Source organism: Hemiscyllium ocellatum, unplaced genomic scaffold (assembly GCF_020745735.1).
Source record: "Hemiscyllium ocellatum isolate sHemOce1 unplaced genomic scaffold, sHemOce1.pat.X.cur. scaffold_152_pat_ctg1, whole genome shotgun sequence".
Classification (NCBI taxonomy): domain Eukaryota; kingdom Metazoa; phylum Chordata; class Chondrichthyes; order Orectolobiformes; family Hemiscylliidae; genus Hemiscyllium; species Hemiscyllium ocellatum.
The window spans coordinates 247,426-267,310 of record NW_026867800.1 but is presented as its reverse complement, the minus strand read 5'-3'; the positions used below and the strand labels follow the sequence as shown (position 1 = coordinate 267,310).

Genomic DNA, 19,885 nt, shown 5'->3' with positions numbered 1-19,885 from the left:
AATAAATAGGTGCTTGATGACCAGCATGAATACGATGGGGCTGGAAAGTTTATGTTTCGGGTCAGGACTATTCATCACGACTGACAAAGGGTCCCGACACACAACATCAACCTTCCTGCTCCTCTGATACTGCCTGACCTGCTGCACTTCCCCAGGCCCACATTGTATAGACTCTGACTTCCAGCATCTGCAGCCCTTAACTATCTCCACATCCCAGGGCTCAGTCTGGTGACCCTCCTTTACTGTCTCTCAATGACCGGGAGAGCCTTCCTTGGGAAAGGGGAACCAAGGTGTATACAGTACTCCAGGTGTGGTCTTACCAAGGCCCTTCCAGAAAGGGATCCCTGCTCCTGTACTCGAATCCTCTCACTAGGAAGGTCACACATCATTTACATCCTCTACTGCTTCCCATCCTGCCAGCTTCCGAAAAGAGGGAGTCACAGAGAAATACAGAATAAAATGGGGTCAGAGTCTCTGGTATAAAACTGTTGAACACAATGTCCCCATCTTATCCATACCGGTCAGCAAGCACACATGCCTGTTGTGGTCATCTAAAAACTTCTGCAGTGTTTCCTACATCTGTCATCAATTCAAATGCTGCCTGACCTTCTGAGGATCTCCAGTACTTTTTGTTTTTATTGAAGATTTCCACCATTTTGCTGAGGCACTTAGGGTCATAGAGTTTTACAGCAAGGAAACAGACCCTTCAATCTAACTCATCCATATCAATCAGATATTCTACACTGATCCAGTCCCATTTGGGAGAGTTGGCCTATATCACTCTGAACACTTTCTATTCATGTGCCCCTCCAGATGCCTTTTAAATGTTGTAACCCTCCATGCATTCATTACTCCTGTTGCAGCTCATTCCAGACACACAGCAACCTCCGAGTGAAATGTTTGCCCTTCAGATCCCTTTTCACTCTTTCCCCTCTCACCTTAAACCTAATGTTCTCTAGTTTTGAACTCCCTGACACTGGATGGAAACAAAGATCTTGACTGTTCATCCTGTCTGTGCTCCTTCATAAGGTAATCCCTCAGTCTCTGATGCTCCAGGGAAAAAGTCTCAGCCTATTCTGCTATGTGTATGGAATGAGCTGCCAGAGGAAGTGGTGGAGGCTGGTACAATTGCAATATTTAAGAGGCATTTGGATGGGTATATGAATAGGAAGGGTTTGGAGGGATATGGGCCGGGTGCTGGTAAGTGGGACTAGATAGGGTTTGGATATCTGGTCGGCATGGACGGGTTGGACCAAAAGGTCTGTTTCCATGCTGGACATCTCTATACTCTGACTATTCAGCCTCTCCCTTTAACTCCACAATCCGAACAATAACCTTGGAGATATTTTCTGAAACCCTTCACGTTTCGCAAAACAGAGTCATAGAGGTGTCTGGAATGGAAACAGACACAGAATGGAAGCCCACACAAATATACAGAGGGAGAATGTGCAAACACCACACAGAGTGGAATCGAACCCGGTTCCTTTTGTTGATCACTGCACTTACCAATACAGGTCAGTGTCGCAAACGCAACCTTCAGCACCTGATCTCCGTGAAACTTTACTTCCGTGGAACTATGCAATTGTTCTGAGCCCTTCAGAGGGATTAAAGGGGATGGGGAGAAAGCAGGAATGTGGTTGAGATGTAGATCTATAAAATAACTGTGTCTCCCTCCCCCCTCTGTTTTTTCTCCCCCTACTCATCACCCCCTCCCACAACATTGAGGGGAGAAGACCTTGTCTATTTACCTTATCCCTGCCCCTCCTGATTTTATAAACCTCTTATAAGGTCACCCCTCAGCCTTTGACGCTCCAGGAAAAGCAGCCTATTCAACCTTTCCGTGTATCTCAAATCCTCCAAATCTTTTCTGACGCCTTTCAAGTTTCACAATATTGTTTTGATAGGAAGAAGACCGGAATTGCACGGAATATTCCAAAAGTGGCCTAACTAATGTCCTTTTCAGACTCAGTATGATCTCCCAACTCCTATCCTCAATGCTCTGACTATTAAAGGAAAGCATACTAAAAGCCTTCTTCACTATCTTCACCTGTGACTCCACTTTCAAGGAGCTCTGAACCTGCACTCCAAGGTCTCTTTGTTCCGCAATGCTCAGAGGACCTTACCATTAAGTGTATAAGACCTGCTAAAATTTGCGTTTCCAAAATGCAGCACCTCACATTTTTCTAAATTAAACTCCATCTGCCACTCCTCAGCCCATTTGCCCATCAAATTAAGGTCCTGGAGTACTCTGAGGTCACCTTTTTCACTCTCCAATACACCTCCAATTTTGGTGTCATGTGCAAAATTACCAATACCTCCTATGTTCACATCCCAATCGTTTATATAAATGATGAAAAGGAGTGGACCCAGCACCGATCCTTGTGACACTCCACTGGTCAGTCTGAAAGCAACCCTCCACCACCACACTCTGCCTTCTACCTTTGAGTCAGTTCTGTCTCCAAATGGCTAGTTCTCCCTGTATTCCATGAGATCTAACCTTGCTAACTAGTCTACCATGGGGAACCTTGCCGAATGTGTTCTTAAAGTCCATGTAGATCATGTCCACCACTCTGCCCTCATCAATCATTTTTTTTCTAAAAAACATTCTAGTCCCATAAAACAGAACAGTACAGCACCCGAATACTTGGCCCACTATGTCTGTGTGGATCACGATGCTATTCCAAACTAATTCCACCTGCTTGTACATGGTCCATATCCCTACCAACCCTAGCCTGCTTATGTGTCTGCCCAAATGCCTCTTGAACGTTGTGATTGTTTCTGCTTTTACCATCTGCCAGGAGAGTATGTTGAAGTCACCTACCACCACCTTCACAAGAAACCTGCCTGACACAACTCCCTTTAAACTTTCACACATGTTGGAAATGCTCAGCAGGTCATGCAGCATCTGTCAAGAAAAATCAGCTAAAGTTTCGGGTCTGGTCACCTTTTCTCAAAAACGTTAACTCGAATTTCTCTTCACAGATGCTACAGGTCTGTTAAGCTTTTCCAGAAACCTTTTTTGTCTTTATGGTTTACAGCATCTGCAGTTGCTTCGGTTTTGGTATGTTTTCCTTTATTGGTCAGAGCATTGTGTATAGGGGTTGGGAGGTCATATTGCGGTTGCACAGGACATTGGTTAGGCAACTTTTGGAATATTCCAAGCAACTCTGTTCTCCTTCCTATCAAAACGATATTCTCCAAATGGAAAGGGGTCAGAAAAGAACTGCAAGGAAGTTACCAGGGTTGGAGGATTTGAGCTACAGGAAGAGGCTGAATAGGCTTTTTCCCTGGAGCGTCAGAGGCTGATGGGTGACCTTATAGAGATTTATAAAATCAGGAGGGGCATGGGTAGGGTAAATAGACAAGGTCTTTTCCTGTGGTGTGGAGTCCAGAACTAGGGGACAAGGAGGGTGGGGAACATCCGGGGGGAGGTGGGGGGGTAGGGGGAGACAGGGGAGTACGGTTCGGGAGGTGGACAAAGGGAGGCAGTTGGTCTGAGGAGGCGGACACGGTGGGGGGGGTCAGACAGGGGGCAACAGAGCGGAAGAGGCGGGATGGAGCGTTATTCCATAGATCTGTAGATCAACCCTGTTCCTGTTTTCTCCCCGTCCCCTGCAATCTCTCTGAAGGGCTCAGAACAACTGCATAGTTTCTGCAAAGTAGAGTTTCAGGGAGATCAGGTGTTGAACGTGGTATTTGGCACGCTGACCTTTCTTGGTTAGGGCATTGATTAGTAAAGGGACTCTGGTTCGATTCCACTTTCTGTGTGGTGTTTGCACATTCTCCCTCTGTGTGTCTGCGTGGGCATCCTCTAGGTGCTCTGGTTTCCTCCCACAATCCAAAGATGTGGAATAGCTGTGGGAAATCCTCGGAAACATGGAAATTGTTTGATGGTTGGTTAGGTCTCATGGGCCGAATGGCCTCTTTCAACACTGTAGGGATTCTGTTACTGAGTATAGGAGTTAGGAGGTCATGTTGTAGCTGTATAGGGCATCGGTGAGGTCAACTTTAGAATACTGCATTCAGTTGTATTCTTCCTGATTTCAGAAAGACGTTACCAGGATAGAACTCAACCTCATAATGGCAAGTTCCTGGGAAGTGTTGACAAACAAGTAGAACTTAGAGTGTGGATTGATAGTTCCTTGAAAGTGGGGTTAAAGGTAGCCAGGTCAGTGAAGGTAGGGTTTGGTATGCCAGCTGTTATTGAGCAGTGCACTGAGTATAGCAATTGGGAGATCATGTTTCTATTGTCTCGGCCAATTTTGGAATGCCATCAAATAAAGGACAGCAGACTAACTGCCTTCTTCTCTAACCTATCTACCTGCGATTCTACTTTCAAGGAACTATTAACCAGCACTCCAAAGTCTCTTTGTTTAGGAACGTTCCCCAGGACCTTACCATTAAGTGTATCAGACCTGCTAAAATGTGTTTTTCCAAAATGCAGCACCACATAATTATGTAAATGAAATTCAATCTGCCACTCCTCAGCCCATCCGCCCATCTGATCAAGATCCCATTGTACTCTGAGGTAATCTTTTTCACTGTCCACTGCACCTCCAGTTTTGGTGTCATGTGGAAAGCTACAAACTATACATCTTATGTTCACATCCAAATCATTGATATAAATGACGAAAAGGAATGGATCCAGCACCAATCCTTGTGGCACTGCACTGGTCACAGGCCTCCAATCTGAAAAGCAACAATCTGCTACCGCCCTCTGTCTTCTAACTTTGAGCCAATTCTGTGTTCAAATGGCTAGTTGTACTGTATTCTGAGATCTAACCTCGCTAACCAGTCTCCCATGAGGAACCTTGTCGCCCGCCTTACTGAAGTCCATGTAGATCATGTCCACCGCTCTGCCCTCATCTTTCCTCTCTGTTACTTCTTCAGAAAACTGAGTCTTCCACGCACAAAGCTGTTATTAATATCCAGGACTTAACTCTACATTGGGGTCAGCGTCGCCCACCTATAGGTGTTAATATTCTGGATAAAGTTCCCGTACACCAGCTTTGTGTTGGTGACTGTGTATTGAGTCTTGTTAATATCACCAACACCGGTAAGTTCCATTAGAAAGGCAGTCCCTATATCCCTGCCCCTTCCCATCTGCTCTGTCTCCTCCATCCCCACCGTAGACAGTAAGTGGGAGGAGCTCATAGAGTTTCCATGTGAGTGAGATTGAGAACATCTTCCCTTCTTTCCACTAGCCCACCAGGAAATGGTGGTAGTGTCCTTGCCTCTGGACCAGGAGGATTGGGGTCAGAGTTGAGTAACAGCATCTTTGAAAAGGCTGATTAGGAAACCTGCCCAAGCCACCAGGCCATACTGTCTCCCAGCTGTCCCTGCCTGAGCCTCCAAACAGAACCTTCCTGTAGTTTCTCTCCTGTTAGACTCTCCCATTGCTCAGTTTGTCCAGGATCCCTTCCTGCTGCTGCACTGCTCCTGTCCCTCACTGACCTGTCCATTCCCCGTGTCCCTCCACATTCATTCATTGTTTACAATCCCAGTGTCCCAGTCCTGCAGCCCCGCCCCTTCACCCTATTGGGCAGCAGCTGCTGTCAATCACCCATGCTCCTGTGTGATCTGGAGCGTGTGCTGTAAGAGGGGAGACCAATGCACAGGCACGGTGCTGGCTAATTGTTGGCATATGTGCAGTATGGGTCAGTGCCAGGGAGGCTGTGGGTGTGTGGGGTTAATCTGTCATTGCCAACTTCCTCCCTCTGAAAACAGGACCCAGGGGATTGGCCCCTCCCCTGGTAACCTGACGAGTGGTCAAAGTATCAATGGGGAAGCATTTTGCAGAAAGTTATCAGAACTCTTGTGAAGATTCAGGAATGTTATGGAAAGGGACAGGGGTGGGCCTGTAAATAGAGTTCTAATCTGTTTCATTTTAGTTCAACCAGATATGATTTGGCCAGTGTGTGCAGGATGGTTCTCATTAGAGGTCGGAGTGGGGGAAATAATTAAGCGGTTCCAGATTGGGGGGAAAAACATCAATGTGGGTCTGACCAGGAAGGAAACCCTGGGAGATGGGAGGATTCATCAACACCCGGGAGGCTCTGAGTCAGACTCATTGATTTGATTAGATTTCCTACAGTGTGGAAAAAGGCCCTTCGGCCCAACCAGTCCACACCGACCCCCCGAAGAGCAACCAAACAGATTCATTTCCCTCTGACTAAAGCACCTAACACAATGGGTAATTTACCGTGGCAATTCACCTGACCTGCACTGTCAGTCTTTGGATTGTGGGAGGAAACCGGAGCACCCAGAGGAAACCCACGCAGACACAGAGAGAATGAGCCCGAGGCTGGAATCGAACCTGGGACCCTAGTGCTGCGGGGCAGCAGTGCCATCGTGCTGCCCTTTTTTTTTGGTTCTTCCTCTGCAGGCAGGAGCTAGGAAGCTGAATTCAAAGAGAGGAGAGAGTGTTAGAACTGGGTGTAGAGGAAAGGAGTGAGGAGATTGGTTTGGATTTCAGTTCACAGAAGAGAGAAATTGTGAGACTGAGATTCAAAGCTTTGGGGGAAACAAAGAAACTAAAATTTAATACTATAATTGTCTTATGAATTTCCATCCTGTGTTAACGGTGGTGACTTGTTTTCTCTGTTGTAGAGTACTGAAAGGGTGGATTTGTGGATGAGAAATTCAAAATGAACTTCATGTTCAGTTTTGATAGTTACTTGATGCGTGCTGGTCTGAATATCATTGGCCTTTTCATGTGGAAGGAGAGGTGTGTATTCTGTCCGTGGGCGAATATTTCAAATCTCAGTGTGACTGGAAAAATTACTGCGACACAGCCAAGTCCATGTTAGTGTGGTGACTGTGGAGAGAGATTTAATTTGTTTTTAAAAGTCTGAAACAACATGGCACATTTCCCAGGAACAATTAAGCTACAGATTTGTTTTGTATGAGGACAAGTTTTTAATTGACCATGCAACCAGAAAGACACAAGGATACCTGCAGCATGGAAAATGCTATGAAAACGGGATTGTTATTAAGGAGTTAATTATCGATCATGGCTTGTAATCCATTGGCGTTGTCACGTCGGTTCCAGTGCTGTGGGGAAACACTGGAAATGTGATGGATGCAGTGTAGGTTTCAGTTATTAAACTGTAAAAAGTGCAGAAGAAATTTACAAGAATTTTTGCCAGAGCTCAGGGGTCTGAGTTATAGGGAGACGTTGGACAAGCGAGGATTTTTTTTTTTGTTTAGCGCAGAGGAAACAGAGGGGGGATCTTTTCTGGAAGTGTATAAGACCATGAGAGGCTTGGGTAAGGTGAATGCACTCAGTCTCTTTCCCAGGGAATGAAGGAGTGGAGGGCATCAGTTTAAGGTTAGAGGAGAAATTATGAAAGGGAACCTGAGAGGCACTTGTTTTACGCAGAGGGTGGTATGTATATGGACTGAGCTGCCAGTGGAAGTGGTTGAGGTGGGTACATTAACAACAGGTAAAAGACATTTGGACAAATACATGGATAGCAAAGGGTCAGAAGCAGATGGGCCAAGTGCAGGGAAATGGGGTTAGTGTGGATGGACATTCTGGTCGGCATGGGCCAGTTTGGGCCAAAGGGCCTGTCTCTGCTGCAGGACTCTGACTCCAAGTATATTTACTATTTCTCCTGCTATCTCTGGTAGCAAACTGCGATGTATTCCATCAGGGCAAAGAGACTTGTCTACCTTTAGCTCCATTAGCTTGCCCAGCTCCAACTCTCTCGTGATAATAGTTGTTTCTTTGTCCTCATCTTCCTCAGTTTCCTTATCAATAACAGGCATGTTCTTCGTATTCTCCGTTGTGAAGACTGACTGCTGTGTACTCATATTCCTGAACCCTGCTGGATAGCAATAACTACATTAGCAGAACTCTGAGAGGTCTTCTTTGAATCTTTATTGATGAGACATGGCAGTTACCTGGATAGTGTACATGCAGAACACCTCCAGGCAGCATCAGGTAACTCCCCGCCTGTCCGATGTATGGCTCCCATTCTTATACCTTTGTATTAGATAGAGAGGAAGCATGTGGGAGAAAATGATTTTGCAATTTTAAACTGAGGTGTGTTAAAAATCACACAACACCAGGTTATAGTCCCTTAGGTTAATTGGAAGCACACTAGATTCCTTCATCATAATCCAATTAAACCTGTTGGACTATAACCTGTTGTGTGATTTTTAACTCACCTCAGTTTAAAATTGCAAAATCATTATCTCCCACATGCTTCCTCACTATCTAAGTTTGGAACACTAATCCACCTGACTATCCTGCTTTTTCCTAAAATCTCCTTTGGTGAAGGTGATGATGTTTGGATTCAGCTTTCCAGTTATTACCGTAAGAAGATGAGCACTGGGCACAGGAGAGGCAATGCAGCCCTTCGAACCAGCCCCACCATTTAATACGGTGATGATTGAGCTCACCTCGGTCTCAGCTGGGTTTTCCTGCCTGCTCTCTCTCACCCTTCATCTCATTGCAAATTCAACATCAGTATCTCTTCATTAAATCTGCTCATTGTCCTGGCATCCACCGCATTTTGAATAGGGAAATCTACAGATTCACAGCACATTGAGATAGGTACATTCTTCTTCATGAGAATAGAATAGAATCCCTACAGTGCAGAAACAGGGTATTCGTCCATGGAGTCCACACCAATCCTCTAATGACCATCCCATTCAGACTCACCCATTCCCTGTATTTCCCATGGTTAATGGTTTAACCTGCACATGCATGGACACTGTGGGCAATGTAGCATAGCCGATCCACTTAACCTGCACATCTTTGGACTGTGGGATGAAACTGGAGCACCCAGAGGAAACCCTCACGGACATGGGGAGAATGTGTAAACTCCAGACAGTCGCCTAAGGCTGGAATCAAATCCAGGTCCCTGATGCTGTGAGTCAGCAGTGCTAACCATTGAGCCACCTCTGCTTAAAATCTGCTCCTCCTATGAACCTCCCCACCCTCCAGTTGGCTGAATCTATATTCCTTACATCAGAAAATCAGGTTGTGGAAGCAGGTGTCTCAGTAAAACCCAGTGACAGCCCACAGGTCCTGTCTGTCTGAATGGGGATCGTATACACAACACCCTCCAGTCTATACTTTTCATTTACTTTCTAGAGACAGGACTCCAGTGGCTTCATGGGAGCTACAACTCCCACAGTCCTGTGGCAGGGACCACACGTGTGTGGGGAAACTCTGCACTGTACATGTACAGAATGTGGGCGGGTTTTGGAACATGTGCTTTGGGTAAGTATACTTTGTGGAAGGTTTTTCACACTGGCTGGAGGAGGAATGCGTCTACTTAAATTATTGATCTGTTGGGGGGTCAAAGTGTCACCACTCCCACGTAGGACCACTCTCCATCCCCAATTCATTGTAATGGTGGGAATCAACTAATGGGAAACAAAGAAGGATCTGACCCATTCTCCCAGACTGAAGGTTCCTCTTCTGTCCAGGATCTGACACCTCCCTTTCTGTTTCCTTTTGTTTCATTCTGCTGTTACATTATTGACTTGCAGCAACTGAAGGGAAAGGAAGTGAACCCAGAAAGGGTGCAGAGTCTAACCAGGGACGGGAAGTGGTGGCATGGATCTGTTTATCAGTAACTCCATGAGAATGGGGAGCGTGTACGTTACGGGGTAGCAGAGTCAGAATGGTGGGAGAGTAAGTGGGCTGGAGGGTTACAGCTTTGGGGGAAGAAAGGGGAAAAAGATATTCCACAGAAACTAGAATTGTCTGTTCTGAATTTCTAACCTGTACATATTCCTTTATACAGGGTGCTAGATGGTGAAGGTTTGCAGACTGAAATCTAAAAATCACGTGCAGATTGTGATTAAGTTACCCAGCATTTGAAGAACCACAGATGGAGAATAACTCGGCCAAAATCCTGCACACTCTCCTCACAGCATTGTTGGTCTATCTGCGCCAAATGGACTGTGAATGGCACAAGACAGCAGCTCACTACCATCTTCTCAAGGGTAACTAGAGATGGGGAATAAATGCTGGCTGAGCCAGTGATGCCCATATCCTGGAAATGGGTTCTATCTCTAGTTGCTGAAACCCAGTTGATGTTACTGCAGGATGATGAGGGACGCTGAGTGCATCCTCCAGGAGGCAGCACCATCACATTACCCCTGCCTACACCCACACAGTAACACCGCAACGTCACTGGTACAAAAGGCAGTGAAGCCAAAGGAGGACTGAGATATAGTTCTTCGAGGTAAAGTCATGAAAGGGGATTGGAACACAGCAGGAACAGGAGACTGAGCTGGATGGTCAGCTGTTTCCCATTGGATGGTGGAGCAGGATTGAAAGGCTGAATGGCCTCCTGCTGCTAACTCCCAGGTCTGTATATAGCCATGGAGCCTGGGTAGGAAGGAGTGAGCAGGGATTCTCCAGGAGATTGCACTTCCACATCAGTTTTCAGTGAGGGATGGTTTGATGGATTTTATTTAACATTTATCTGTAACACAAGGTTTGTAAATTTTGGTTTTAAGATGTTTTTGAAATTTTTTGCACAGCAAATAAAATTAAAGAAAATAAATTAAGATGTCTGAATATAACAGTTTTAAAACTTCCAAATTCCACACAGACAGTCACCTGAGAATGGAATCAAACTGAGATCTCTGATGCTGTGAGGCAGCAATGCTAACCACTGAGCCACCGTGCAACCATATGCAATAAGTAAAATCAGTGATACATATGCAAAGACATATTTCAAATGAACACACTCCGATATTGTCAAAGCATGTCAAATTTACATTCAATATGAATAGGTGAATGGAAAACAAAAAAAAAATCATGACTAAACATTAATTAGAAATTTAATTTGATCAAAGGTCATAACAATATTTAGACGAATTGCAATTTTTAATAACAAACGTAGGTAATTAGCTGACTAATGAATAATTGGAAGTGGCATATATTTATTTTACAAATGAAGAAAGTGACTTGTTTTACACGTTTGAAATACTGCAGAATGACAATGTATGTGTTCGAAATGTTTGAATCAAGCTCTTTTGAACAAAAAAAACTGATCACTTACGATCACTTCGCCTTTTCACCTTTAAGACTACAACATTCTCAAATATGATCCAAGAATTTAGAAACAGCAGAACTAGTTAATTTATTTTCTTGAAAATTCGAAGAGAATAAACAGCAGATACTGTGAATTAGTGATTCAATGCGAGCATTCGACTGAAGACAGCATTCCTTCTTTCCAAAAATATATAACTTACAAAAATCCAAAATTTATTGTTATTTTTGAATGAAACAATAAAGAGATGTTAATTCTTTATCATTTGATTTTGTTGCATGAAAAATCCTTAAGTCTTATTGTGATTCCAAACATGATAAATCTTAGCATTGAAGTGACATATAATTAAATGAATTCAACTATGTTTCCACAGGTAAAATAAAAATTGATATTAACAATGATTGTGACATTGTACACTGCAAAATCTTTACAGTAGTTCAAGTACTGTGCCGTAATTCCACATTTGCACAATGTACTGGATTGAATGAATATTAAAAATTATTAGATAACAACAACAATTAAATCATCAAAGTCTATCAATGTATTAAGTAATAACGAGAAACCTCATTTTGCTATGGGGCTGAGCGATGTCTGGAAATGAACTGGAATTAATTCAGTGAAAAGTAATTACAGTTCCCTGTATTTTAAGGCTGAGATTAAGGCTGATCATTCTAATGAGCAAACATCAGATATTTGCAATGATGTTGGATGGGAAGTCATTGGTTCTATTGTGGGATAGGTGACCTGCAAAATAAATGCATTTTCACACTGTAGTATTAGTACCAAGAAACAATGGATTAAATTTAAATGTGGATCTTACTATTATTGTTCAAAAGGCTTTCTTAAGAAATGTGCCATTATTGTAATGACAATGTCTTGATAATTAGTGTTGGACGTGAAGAATTAAAATGATTCAATATTTCAAAAGCACTTTGCTGTGATGTTGATTGAATATTTATTAAGATCAGTAACCTGAGGAATAGGACCTAGTTTTATGGACTGAAGAAAACAATGAGCCATGCAGTGATTATTGAACAACTTCTTTTTTAGCACAAAAATATACATTCTACAAGAATTGCGAATTTCCATCCACTGAACTCTTTGTAGAGAAGTGTTACATTGATTTATATGATTAATATTATGATGAATGTTTAAACATTTGTGTCAGAATTAGGAAGAGAATTAGTAGATTATGAAAGTAACCAGGAAATTGAACAATGTAGTCAACAACACATGATATATCAAGCAATCTTAATAATTTTGTCATTATTGTACAATGATGAATAACGTCGGAATAGAAACGGCAAAAAAAAACAATCGACGTGATCAAAGCTGTTCTTTTCTTACAATGAAATGAAAGCAATAATCATTTTGTAGCACACATGATTTGTAAAAGCAGTCCTTTAATATGAAACATACCTTTTTGCAAAAATGTAGGAATTTCACGAATTTGAAATGAAGCGTTTGTTGAATTTTCAACGAAAATGGTTATAATTTGAATTGTGTGTTGCACACAACAAAAAGCTTAAAAATTGTTACAATGACAAAACTTTTGTTCCCAATGTTCTTGTATTCAAGTCAATGTCCAGGATAAAGTCGAATTATTGGTTTAAACAATATAAATCATCGTTGACGACTGGACTGAAATATAAGATATCAATTGCACTTACTGCAGGGATTGGTAGACAAATGCTTACTGTTGTTATTAGTCTCAGGAACAATAAGGTATTTACTCAGTAATCAGGTGGTGATAAGGAACTTTGTGTTGCTTTATGTGCAGTGTTTTGTGTTCACATTGATTTCAATAAAATTGATGTATTTACATGAATTAGGAACAGACTGATATTTGGGTGTGAAGGATCTTTTTTAAGATTAGACATTTTTAAATATTTACTAGAATTGCTGAGCAAAACACACTTAAGACATCATGCAATAAATGAGGTAAGTGAGAAATATGTAAAGTCAATTTTCAAATGAACACACCCTGATATTTTCACAGCATTTCAATCTTGCATTCAACATAAATAGGTGAGTGGAAAACTAAACATTTCACACAATTCACAAACAGATCAATAACTAAAAATTGATAAATAATAGCAAGTGGCATTTGTTTATTTTACTGAAGAACAATATTATCTTCTAATATTTGTAGCACTGGAGAATCAAGTTCTATGTGTTGTCCGAACTAAGCTTTTCAGAACAAAACAAAATCAATGAATATAATTACTTTGTATATTTCATCTTTATGATTGCAACATTCTCAAATATTTTCCAAGGAATATTGATTGAGTGGAATTAGATACATTCTGTTATTAGTGACCTGAAGAAAGTAAATAACAAATACTGTGATTATTGGAATGAACAACAGATGGAAGCATATCGATAATATTAATTTGAAAGGCAATTCAATTGATTCTTAGATATTTTCGAATCAGAATTCTGTACAAGGTGGGAATTGAAACTGTGCCTACTGGTGTGGTAGCAGAGACCGTAACAGAGCTGCACAAGATTCCTTCATAACGTTCCCAACCATAATGGGCAAGGCGACAATCACATGCTTGTTACAAATTCTAAGCTAAAGTGTTGTGTAATTTCTGTAATTGATAATTGTTTCTAAAATCCTGATAGATAAATTGACTTAATATTTTGAATGCACTTTGCTCTGATGTTGATTGTATATTCATTAATACATATAAACTGAAAAGTAAAATGTAAAAGGCGGCTTTAATCATTAAAAAACACTCAGCAACAATTGATTTTTTTTGTAGAGTCATGTCTATTTAATTAATGCAATTTTTACGATGATAAATGTTTAGACATTTATGTCAGAATTATGAAGAAATAATTAGGCCAGGAAAGTGAGTATTATTGTGAAGGAAAGGTCGAGTTAATGACATTTGGTCCCAGAAGTCATTTTGTACCAAATGACTGATAATTGTGGGATTATTGTTCACTGACAACTCATGTTGGAAGAAAAAGAAACTATCTCAACATTTCAAAAGCAGTTTTCTTTTCTTCTTATGAAATTAAATAAATATTGTTTTGGAGGTCATAGGATTTGAAAAATAGAAACAGCCATTTAATATGAGATTTGATCTGAAGAATCGTTCTTTTCACCCGAGTGTAGTGTTTCCAATAAATTAAAATTTAGTGTTAGTTGAACTAAAGAACAAATGGATGTACCTACATTGTTTTCTTGCACACAATAAAAGTAAAACAATTTTAACATGGAAATTATATTGCTCTGAAAGTAATAATTTTACACAAAGTAAGTGTTTGTATTGAACTGAAGTGTCATAGCTGCAGAAGTGTTTTCCATTGAATTAAGACTCAGAAGGCAGGCAGAACTCTGGGAATTGGAAGATGTTTATCTATGCTGCAACCAGTTAACATAGAACATAGAATATTACAGCGCAGTACAGGCCCTCCGGCCCTCGATGTTGCGCCAACCTGTCATACCAATCTGAAGCCCATCCAACCTACACTATTCCATATACGTCCATATGCTTGTCCAATGACAACTTAAATGTACTTAAAGTTGGCGATTCTGCTACAGTTGCAGGCAAAGCATTCCATAGGAGTAAGTGAGGACTGCAGATGCTGGAGATTAGAGCTGAAAATGTGTTGCTGGCAAAGCGCAGCATGTCAGGCAGCATCCAAGGAACAGGAGAATCGACGTTTTGGGCATAAGCCCTTCTTCAGAAATGTGGAAAGTGTGTCCAGCAGGCTAAGATAAAAGATAGGGAGGAGGGACTTGGGGGAGGGGCGTTGGAAATGCGATAGATGGAACAAGGTCAAGGTGAGGGTATAAGGCCGGAATGGGGTGGGGGAGGAGAGGTCAGGAAAAGATTGCAGATTAGGAAGGCGGTGCTGAGTTCGAGGGATTTGACTGAGACAAGGTAGGGGGAGGGGAAATGAGGAAACTGGAGAAATCTGAGTTCATCCCTTGTGGTTGGAGAGTTTCTAGGCGGAAGATGAGGCGCTCTTCCTCTAACACTTGTGTTGCTATGGTCTGGCGATGGAGGAGTCAAAGGACCTGCATGTCCATGGTGGAGTGGGAGGGGGAGTTGAAGTTTTGAGCCACGGGGTGGTTGGGTTGGTTGGTCCAGGTGTCCCAGAGGTGTTCTATGAAACATTCCACAAGTAGGGGGCCTGTCTCCCCAATATAGAGGAAGCCACATTGGGTGCAGCGGATGCAATAAATGACGTGTGTGGAGGTGCAGGTGAACTTGTGGCAGATATGGAAGGATCCCTTTGGGCCTTGGAGAGAAGTAAGGGAGGAGGTGTGGGCGCACGTTTTGCATTTCTTGCGGTTTCAGGGGAAGGTGCCGGGAGTGGAGGTTGGATTGGTGGGGGGTGTGGACCTGACGAGGGAGTCACGGAGGGATTGGTCTTTTCGGTACACTGATAGGGAAGGGGAGGGAAATATATCCCTGGTGGTGGAGTCCGTTTGGAGGTGGCAACAAAGCATTCCATACCCTTACTACGCTCTGAGTAAAGAAACTACCTCTCACATCTGTCCTATATCTATCACCCCTCAATTTAAAGTTATGTCCTCTTGTGCTCCCCATCACTATACTTGGAAAACGCTCTACCTGTCCACCCTATCTAACCCTCTGATTATCTTATATGTCTCTATTAAGTCACCTCTCAACCTTCTTCTCTCCAACGAAAACAGTCTCAAGTCCTTCAGCCTTTCCTCATAAGACCTTCCCTCCATACCAGGCAACATCCTAGTAAATCTCCTCTGCACCCTTTCCAAAGCTTCCATATCCTTCTTATAATGCGTTGACCAGAACTGTACACAATACTCCAAGTGCGGCCGCGCCAGAGTTTTGAACAGCTGCAGCATGGTTCCAGAACTTGATTCCTCTATTAATAAAAGCTAAAACACTGTATGCCTTCTTAACAAGCCTGTCAACCTAGGTGGCAAATTTCAAGGATCTGTGTACCTGGACACTGAGATCTCTCTGCTCATCTACACTACCAAGAATCTTACCATTAGCCCAGTACTTTGCATTACAGTTACTCCAACAAAAGTGAATCACCTCAGACTTGTCCACATTAAATTCCATTTGCCACCTCTCAGCCCAGCTCTGAAGCTTATCTATGTCTGTCTGTAACCTACAACATCCTTCGTCACTATCCACAACTCCTCCGACCTTAGTGTCATCTGCAAATTTACTAACCCATCCTTCTAAGCCCTCATCCAGGTCGTTTATAAAAATGACGAACAGCAGTGGACCCAACACCGACCCTTGTAGTACACCACGGGTAACTGGACTCCAGGATGAACATTTCCCATCAACCACCACCCTCTGTCTTCTTTCAGCAAGCCAATTACTGTTCCAAACTGCTGTATCTCCCACAATCCCATTTCTCTGCATTTTGTACAACAGGCTACTGTGGGGGACCTTATCGAATGCCTTGCAGGGATCATCCCCCAAGGCCAATCTCAGAATGTAGGTCCTTGACACACTGTAACGTGTACAGTAAAAAGCAGTAATTTTACACACTTGCTGTATTACAATGGCCACATGCAATTTGGTTACAGTCCTTCCCTCCTTATACAGACACCCAATTCTGTAGAACACCTAATCTCAGATGGACATTGTTATGGATAGCTCCAGCTTCGTATCGTTTCATGATGTTTAAAAGTTCCTAAAATCTCCTGGCATTGGTATCTCTCAATGTATCTTATTTCTTCAGTTTACAAAGTTAATTATTACACTCCTTCCAGCCTCGCACTCTGCCTTGTCCACAATTCTCAAGAATCTGCAATTAGAAGTTTTTTAATGTTCTGAGCAACTTTAAAATAGTAACTGTTTCTGACAAATGAACCCTGTCTGTTGCCCTGATAGCTGCTGTGAATGTTAACTGGGCTGTATCCTGCAGCTGGTGTTTATTCATTCACTGGGACAATTATTCTTTCATTCATGAAGGTCAGGGTTGGTCGTTTTTCTGTATCTGGCATGTTCTTATTACTGTCTGGAATATTACTGTCTGGACTGGCATACTGATGGACTTGGAGTAGGATTTTACAAAAGATTATTTTCTTTCATCAAGATTGGAGCAAACTGTTAGTTTATCTCTCCTCCGCCATCTTGTGTTCTAATTCTAAAGCAGGTTGCGTCTTTTTGTGTGTCGGACATTTTGTATGAACCAACACAGGCCATTCTATTCCAGATGGGGCAGGGCACCCCTACAACAGCAAATCAAACAGGATTTCAGTATTAAAATACAAATCTGCATTCGCTACCATTAGGGAACAATAGCGTGCAATATGCCTACGTCACTGAGACTTAATTCCACACTTAAAGCCAAATATACTTGGATTTTATCAGTGATTAAATATTAGATATAAGGAAAAATTTGTCTTAAAACAGGTCACTGCAAACTTAAAATAATTAGAAACTTCATATTGCGATCTGTAACATGTAGATATGAACATTAATTATTGGAGTCTAAAACAATTAGACGTATCTTCATTTTAATGCCAAATATTAATCCAATGATTTCTGTGAACATTCAAATGAGAAGGCATCAGATATTTCCTGTGAGTGTTGGATGAGGCATCATTGCTTGGTTCATGGATGTGTTGACCTGTAAAAAAGATCCATTTTCCTTTGTAAAATTGGCACGAAGAAATAATGGTTTAAATTGAAATGTGAATCTCATGATATTTGTTGCTAAACGTAAACAGAATTATTGTGTGATGTTGGTCTAACAATGAATTGGTAATTTATTTTAGAATGCTGACACATTAAATGATTCAATATTTCCAAACGAGTTTGCTCTGATATCGATGACACAGTAATTAGTATCAGTGAGCTGAGAACTAGAATGCTGGCATGATGGTTTGGAAATTACATTCGATATGCAGTGATTATTGATCAGAACTGTTTTGTCATTCAACATTCTCAGATACTCCTGCAATCTGTAATTGCTGTCTCACCTTTTCTTCTGTAGAAATACAATATATAATCCATTCAATTTTCCATGTCATCAATATTCAGACATTTGTGTCAGCATTACAAAGAAAATAAATCGATAAGGAACATGGGTATTACAGCGAAATACAGTCAACAGCATTTATAGAGGAAATTTTTCAATCGTGTCTCTGAGTAAACACGTGAAAAGGTTTAATGGGGATCTGTTCACAATGTACTTAGCCACAATTACATTTTCTTAACATGATGACTGGAGGGAACTTATCAGAAAACTCGCCTATATTTAGGAATTCCTTTATCCCGATACATGTTACTATCAGCATCCTCAGTCACAAATAATGAAGTATGATTATTGGCATGGGAATATGTGGTGTGTAAATTATAAGAAGGTATCTATTGCATATCTTTGGGATGATGTGATAGCGTGATGTCTGATGTGTTTACTTATCCTGAGAACAACATGAAACTGACAAAAGGTTTTTCACTGAACAATTATCAGGTGGCCTTGAAGACCATCTTATGGCTTTATGTGCAGTGATTACTTTGAGTTCAAGACCTTTGATATATTTTCCATGATTTGGAAAATGATTAGATTACTTACAGTGTGGAAACAGGCCCTTTGGCCCAACAAGTCCACACGGATCTACTGAAGCGCAACCCACCCAGACCCATTCCCTTACATTTACTCCTTCACCTAACACTACGGGCAATTTAACATGGCCAATTCACCTAACCTGCACATTTTTGGACTGTAGGAGGAAACTGGAGCACACCCACGCAGACACGGGGAGAATGTGCAAACTCCACACAGACAGTCACCTGAGGTGGGCACTGAACCCAGGTCTCTGGTACTGTGAGGCAGCAGTGCTAACCACTGTGCCACCGCGCCGCCTAATGATTAATAACTTTATGACAAATGTCTACATGTGGTTATTAGCTGGATTCAAAGCATTCAATGTGTTGGTGCCAAAACCCTTCATTGTTGACATTTTCAAGAGAGATATATAATGCTCAGGCATTGGCTGGAAGTCAAGGTGTAAGAAAATTTGGGTCATCCTGGAACTGATTGATTCTCGCTGCTGTTTGACTTAGTTTGATTAATTTTGTGTTTGTCCCGATTTATCTGGCTGTAGGTGAATTTAAAATGTATAATTTCTGTCCAAGGGTCACTTCACATCACTGGAGAGTGAAAATATAGTTCACATACCGTGATAACAATGAATTGATAATTAAATTTTGTGTTTTAACAGATAAAATGATTTATGCTTTCCAGTAGTTGTTAGATATTGATTAGATATTTATTAAAATAGATAAACTGAGAATTGTAGTCCTGTTGCAGGATTGTTGAATTGTTAAAAGGTACATATGTAGAGTGTTTTTGGAATGATTTGGTGGTGCCAGTGTTGGATTGGGCTGTACAAAGTTAAAAAAATCAAGCACCACCAGGTTATGAACCAACAGGTTTATTTTGAAGAACTAGCTTTCAGAGCGCTGCTCCTTCATCAGTTGGTTGAAGGAGCAGCACTCCGAAAGCTAGCGCTTCCAAATAAACCTGTTGGACTATAACCTGGTTTTGTGTGATTATTTAACTTTGTTTTTTGGAAGGAATTGTTTTTTTCATTCAAATATACAGGCTGTTCAAGAATTCTATCTTGCCTTCCATGGCTTTCTTTTAGAGATCACACATTTATAGATTAGATTAGATTACTTACAGTGTGGAAACGGGCCCTTTGGCTCAACAAGTCCACACTGACCCTCCGAAAAGCAACCCACCCAGACTCATTTCCCTACATTTACCCCTTCACTATGGTCAATTCACCTAACCTGTACATTTTTTGGACTGCGGGAGGAAACTGGAGCACCCGGAAGAAACCCACACAGACACGGGGGGGATGTGCAAATTTCACACAGACA

At 41.7% G+C, this 19,885-nt stretch overlaps 1 long non-coding RNA gene across 1 annotated transcript in view; it reads left to right on the top strand.

Annotated features, from left to right (window-relative positions):
* Positions 1–10,456, top strand: part of LOC132810134 (uncharacterized) — a 33,048-nt gene extending 22,592 nt beyond the window's left edge. Inside the window, exon 6 of the long non-coding RNA XR_009642739.1 lies at positions 9,762–10,456. This is a non-coding gene — a long non-coding RNA (uncharacterized LOC132810134). The remainder of the gene's footprint in view (positions 1–9,761) is intronic.
* Positions 10,457–19,885: the final 9,429 nt, after the last annotated feature.